Source organism: Procambarus clarkii, chromosome 91, assembly GCF_040958095.1.
Source record: "Procambarus clarkii isolate CNS0578487 chromosome 91, FALCON_Pclarkii_2.0, whole genome shotgun sequence".
Lineage (NCBI taxonomy): Eukaryota > Metazoa > Arthropoda > Malacostraca > Decapoda > Cambaridae > Procambarus > Procambarus clarkii.
In genome coordinates, this window is record NC_091240.1 from 3,580,015 (window position 1) to 3,586,014 (window position 6,000).

Sequence of the window (6,000 nt, forward strand, 5' to 3'; positions counted from 1 at the left end):
TCATTCCTCTCAATGTTTGCTGACGACGCCAAAATTATGAGAAGGATTAAGACAGAGGAGGACAGCTTGAGGCTTCAAGAAGACCTGGACAAGCTGCAGGAATGGTCGAACAAATGGCTGTTAGAGTTTAATCCAAGCAAATGTAATGTAATGAATATAGGGGTAGGAAGCAGGAGACCAGATACAAGGTATCACTTGGGAGATGAAATACTTCAAGAGTCCGCGAGAGAGAAAGACCTGGGGGTTGATATCACGCCAGACCTGTCCCCTGATGCTCATATCAAGAGGATAACAGCAGCAGCATATGCCAGGTTGGCTAACATAAGAACGGCCTTTAGAAACTTGTGTAAGGAATCTTTCAGAACATTATATACCACATATGTCAGACCAATCCTGGAGTATGCGGCACCAGCATGGAGTCCATATCTAGTCAAGCATAAGACTAAAATGGAAAAGGTTCAAAGGTTTGCCACCAGACTAGTACCCGAGCTGAGAGGTATGAGCTACGAGGAGAGACTACGGGAATTAAACCTCACTTCGTTGGAAGACAGAAGAGTTAGGGGGGACATGATCACCACATTCAAGATCCTCAAGGGAATTGACAGGGTTGATAAAGACAGGCTGTTTAACACAAGGGGAACACGCACAAGGGGACACAGGTGAAAACTGAGTGCCCAAATGAGCCACAGAGATATTAGAAAGAACTTTTTTTGTGTCAGAGTGGTTGACAAATGGAATGCATTAGGAAGTAATGTGGTGGAGGCTGACTCCATACACAGTTTCAAGTGTAGATATGATAGAGCCCAATAGGCTCAGGAACCTGTACACCTGTTGATTGACAGTTGAGAGGCGGGACCAAAGAGCCAGAGCTCAACCCCCGCAAGCACAACTAGGTGAGTACACACACACACACACACACACACACACACACACACACACACACACACACACACACACACACACACACACACACACAACAGAATAACGACGGCTGCGTGCGCCATGCTGGCAAACGTGCGGATATTCTTCAGAAACTTGGACGAGGTTCCCTTCCTATCACTGTTCCTTCTGTGTGAAACCTATTATTGAATATACTGTTGACCAGACCACACACTAGAAGGTGCAGCGACGACGACGTTTCGGTCCGTCCTGGACCATTCTCAAGTCGATTGAAATAGCCTAAGCTATTTCGATATTCTAAGCTAAGAATCGACTTGAGAATGGTCCAGGACGGACTGAAACGTCGTCGTCCCTTCACCTTCTAGTGTGTGGTCTGGTCAATATACTTCAGCCACGTTATTGTGACTCATCGCCTGCATGGAATATACTGCCACAGTATACCTAAACCAAACAAGAACAAGTCCCCCAAAAATATGCGACGAGGCTTGTTCGTGAGCTATGAAGAAAGACTGAGGGAGCTGAACCTCACTACACATGAGGAGAGAACTAATGGAGAAGAGATGATAACGACATGAACGATACTAAGGTGGATTGGCAAAGTAGATATAGAAGCAATGCTCAATTTAAGGAACGGTAGAACGAAAGGACATTATTGAAAACTGGAAACATAGATGACTCGCCGAGATGTCAGAGAGAACTGTTTCAGTCTGATTGGATGAAGAATTTGACAACGACAGTTCGATTTACAGTTGTGAATATAAATATGATAAGAAAAACGAGTAGAACTTATCACTAATAATGGCCGAAAGTCGGGGCTTAGGAGCTGAAGCTCGACCCTTCAAGCACAAGTAGGCGTAAATAACAAGGCGAGTAACATACACCGCGGCTGTATCCCTTCAAAACATGTATGTAAACAAATCCACAAGGGCCGTGGCGAGGATTCGAACCTGCGTCCAAGAGCATCCCAGACGTGTGTAATGTATTGTACGTGTATGGTTTCTTGTGTATTAAACGCATTATGCATTTTCACATCCAAGCGACAAAAATTCAAATTTGGTTGACATGACCTTACCAACATTAATCAAAACAGCTTCTGACTTCCTTTGTTTTTTCCACCCCTCCAAGTAGGTGAGTTGCAGTTCCTGATTGCATGAACTCTTGCAATCAATGAAGTACTTACATCAAGGCCGGAGCCGGTCGGCCGAGCGGACAGCACGCTGGACTTGTGATCCTGTGGTCCTGGGTTCGATCCCAGGCGCCGGCGAGAAACATTGGGCAGAGTTTCTTTCACCCTATGCCCCTGTTACCTAGCAGTAAAATAGGTACCTGGGTGTTAGTCAGCTGTCACGGGCTGCTTCCTGGGGGTGGAGGCCTGGTCGAGGACCGGGCCGCGGGGACACTAAAAAGCCCCGAAATCATCTCAAGATAACCTCAAGATAACGGAAGGCTAACTGCATCACACACCTTGTATTCACCGTATATAAAACATTATACCATATATTTTCTTTAGATTAAATTGGATCAGATATGTATATAGAACGTCATGCCTAAATATGCACAATATACTAGTATTTAACAATATTCATTTGAGAAAATTCCGATTTTGAATAAACATGTTAAAATTTATGATTGCGTCTTTGGGGGTCGACCGCTGGATGGAATGAACTTAGACTGAGGACGGTGTTGAACTTAGTACCCCCACTTGTAATTAAGCTTGCAACGTGGAACTTTTATGTCCGCAAAGGAATTCTAAAGATCGAAGTTCCTTCTTAATGTTAGCAGACTCGGTGTAGAGGTCCGTCAGTGTTCATAGAATGTGTTCAAATGTGAACACATTTGTGTTCAGCAACACAAATGTGGCAATTTGCTTATCAACTGATGTTGACATGTGTGTATGTGGGGCTCATACACCCCTCTAGTGTCTGGGATACATCTATACACTCTACAGGCACAAGAATGCATTCATACACTACAATTATACAACTCCACGTATCCTCCAGTCACAGGAATGCATTCATACACCTTTATATACATACTAACAGCATCCATGCAGAAGCCGTATTTTCAGTTTATGACAATGTTATGAAACTGCAGAAAGTGTGTGTGTGTATATATATATATATATGTGTGTGTGTGTGTGTATATATATGTGTGTGTGTATATATATGTGTGTGTGTATATATATATGTGTGTGTGTGTGTGTGTGTGTATGTGTGTGTGTATATATGTGTGTGTGTGTGTATATATATGTGTGTGTGTGTGTGTGTATGTGTGTGTGTATATATGTGTGTGTGTGTGTATATATATGTGTGTGTGTGTGTGTGTGTGTGTGTGTATGTGTGTGTGTATATATGTGTGTGTGTGTGTATATATATGTGTGTGTGTGTGTGTGTGTATGTGTGTGTGTATATATGTGTGTGTGTGTGTATATATATGTGTGTGTGTGTATTTACTATTTGTGTCCTGCAGAATCGAGCCATAAGCTCTTGGACCCCGCCTTTCCAAGCAATCTATTTTCCTCTATTATGTCTACTACATATATTTATCTCTAACACACACACGCACACACACATCCCCAGGAAGCAGCCCGTAGCAGCTGTCTAATTCCCAGATACCTATTTACTGCTAGGTGAACAAAGCATCAGAGTGGAAGAAACTCTTGCCTATTTGTTTCCGCCTCCGCCGGGAATCGAACCCGGGCCAGTAGGACTATACCCCCAGGCGCTATCCATTCAGGCACGATGCTCCCCCGATGTGTGTGTATGTGTATTTGAGTTTGTATGGCTGTGTAAAGAAGCAAAGCGATTGCGTACGTATTTGCGAAGTCTTACACGTGTGTGAATACGATTTTAAGAGCGCCATTGTATGCGATTTCAGATTTTGTTGTTGAAGGAGGAGGCGAAGCCGAGGGCGGCGGCCTAGGGCCTCATCCTCCTCGTCTGCAACATTTCTTGCAACCTGTTGCATTCTGCATTAAATTTCCCGATTCAGGTGTTCGATTTTTTGGGAGTCGTTTCGAGTTGTGGATGAAAATGCCCGCACCGAGCAGGCATTTGAGCTCTGAGCTCTGAGAGCGATGCTTTTTCCAGCTTGGCTTCTATTTTCTCTCGGTATAAAGAAACTCTTATTTTTTTTAACCCCCCTTTTTTTATTTCCTCCCGTAACTTGTATGTCGTAATCATGTCCATACTCTGTTCCTTTTCTGGTCAGAGGTTGTGAGAGTTTCATTAACTAGTTGTGTTGCAAATCTTGGCGAATTGTTGATGTTTTAAGGTTTTCGCAAGATGGGGGATGCCATGCCGGTGCTGCGTATTCTGTTATATGCTTCAGATGGTAGGGATCCAGAGACATAAGTTGAGGTGGAGTAGGAGGGGGGGGGGGGGGTGTTGGTGGTGTGGTGGAGTAGGAGGGTGGGGGTGTTGGTGGTGTGGTGGAGTAGGAGGGTGGGGGTGTTGGTGGTGTGGTGGAGTAGGAGGGTGGGGGTGTTGGTGGTGTGGTGGAGTAGGAGGGTGGGGGTGTTGGTGGTGTGGTGGAGTAGGAGGGTGGGGGTGTTGGTGGTGTGGTGGAGTAGGAGGGGGTGTTGGTGCAGGAGTAGGAGGGGGTGTGTTGGAGTAGGAGGGGGGGTGTTGGTGGTGTGGTGGAGTAGGAGGGGGTGTTGGTGCAGGAGTAGGAGGGGGTGTGTTGGAGTAGGAGGGGGGGGTGTTGGTGGTGTGGTGGAGTAGGAGGGGGTGTTGGTGCAGGAGTAGGAGGGGGTGTGTTGGAGTAGGGGGGGGGGGGTGTTGGTGGTGTGGTGGAGTAGGAGGGGGTGTTGGTGCAGGAGTAGGAGGGGGTGTGTTGGAGTAGGAGGGGGGGTGTTGGTGGTGTGGTGGAGTAGGAGGGGGTGTTGGTGCAGGAGTAGGAGGGGGTGTGTTGGAGTAGGAGGGGGGGGTGTTGGTGGTGTGGTGGAGTAGGAGGGGGTGTTGGTGCAGGAGTAGGAGGGGGTGTGTTGGAGTAGGAGGGGGGGGGGGTGTTGGTGGTGTGGTGGAGTAGGAGGGTGGTGTCGGTGGTGGTGGAGGAGTAGGAGGAGGAGGAGGAGGTGGTGGTGGTGGAGGAGGCGGTGCAGCTGGCGGCCAGCAGCAGCAGCAGCAGCAGCAGCAGTAGTGGTGTTACCGTCGCTGGAAGCAGCAGACAGGCGTCTCGCTCCCGCGCGTGTCCCCTGTGGCGATCTTGCACTCGCACGCAAGACGCACTTACACTCATCTCCCCCCTTCCCCTTCCCCCCTACATCCCTGATATCGTGCCCCCTGCCCCCCCTACCTCCAAAACTCCGATATCGTAGCCCTTAGCGAGTCCTTCGTTATCCTGTCTTGAACCTCAAGTGCCACTCCAAGGGCTGGTGAGGCCAAGTTAGTGCTCAAGTGCGTGGAGTGAGTGTGTTGTAGCAGTGTCCACTCGGAAGGCCCACGCTCTTGTCCCCCGAAACCCGGTAGGTGTCTGTTGCAACCTTTGCAACCTTTGCAACCTTTGGGTTGACAAGTGGGCCTAAGAAGGCATGGGTGTCTAGGCCGTTGGTATGGGTGTCTAGGGCCGTTGGTATGGGTGTCTAGGGCCGTTGGTATGGGAGTCTGGGCCGTTGGTATGGGAGTCTAGGCCGTTGGTATGGGAGTCTAGGCCGTTGGTATGGGTGTCTAGGCCGTTGGTATGGGTGTCTAGGCCGTTGGTATGGGAGTCTAGGCCGTTGGTATGGGAGTCTAGGCCGTTGGTATGGGTGTCTAGGGCCGTTGGTATGGGTGTCTAGGGCCGTTGGTATGGGTGTCTAGGCCGTTGGTATGGGTGTCTAGGGCCGTTGGTATGGGAGTCTAGGCCGTTGGTATGGGTGTCTAGGCCGTTGGTATGGGTGTCTAGGCCGTTGGTATGGGAGTCTAGGCCGTTGGTATGGGAGTCTAGGCCGTTGGTATGGGTGTCTAGGGCCGTTGGTATGGGTGTCTAGGGCCGTTGGTATGGGTGTCTAGGCCGTTGGTATGGGTGTCTAGGGCCGTTGGTATGGGTGTCTAGGCCGTTGGTATGGGTGTCTAGGGCCGTTGGTATGGGTGTCTAGGGCCGTTGGTATGGGTGTCTAGG

At 48.6% G+C, this 6,000-nt stretch overlaps 1 protein-coding gene across 3 annotated transcripts in view; it reads left to right on the forward strand.

Moving 5' to 3' along the window:
* Positions 1-6,000, forward strand: part of LOC123773935 (carboxypeptidase N subunit 2) — a 413,516-nt gene that overhangs the window by 19,718 nt on the left and 387,798 nt on the right. For 2 of the 3 annotated variants that reach the window (XM_069318661.1, XM_069318663.1), the window contains exon 1: positions 5,048-5,365. The exons of the other annotated variant lie outside the window; for it this stretch is intronic. The gene's annotated coding sequence lies outside the window, so the exon portion shown is untranslated. Of the gene's footprint in view, positions 1-5,047; positions 5,366-6,000 lie in introns of those variants that run through there. 3 annotated transcript variants of the gene reach the window in all.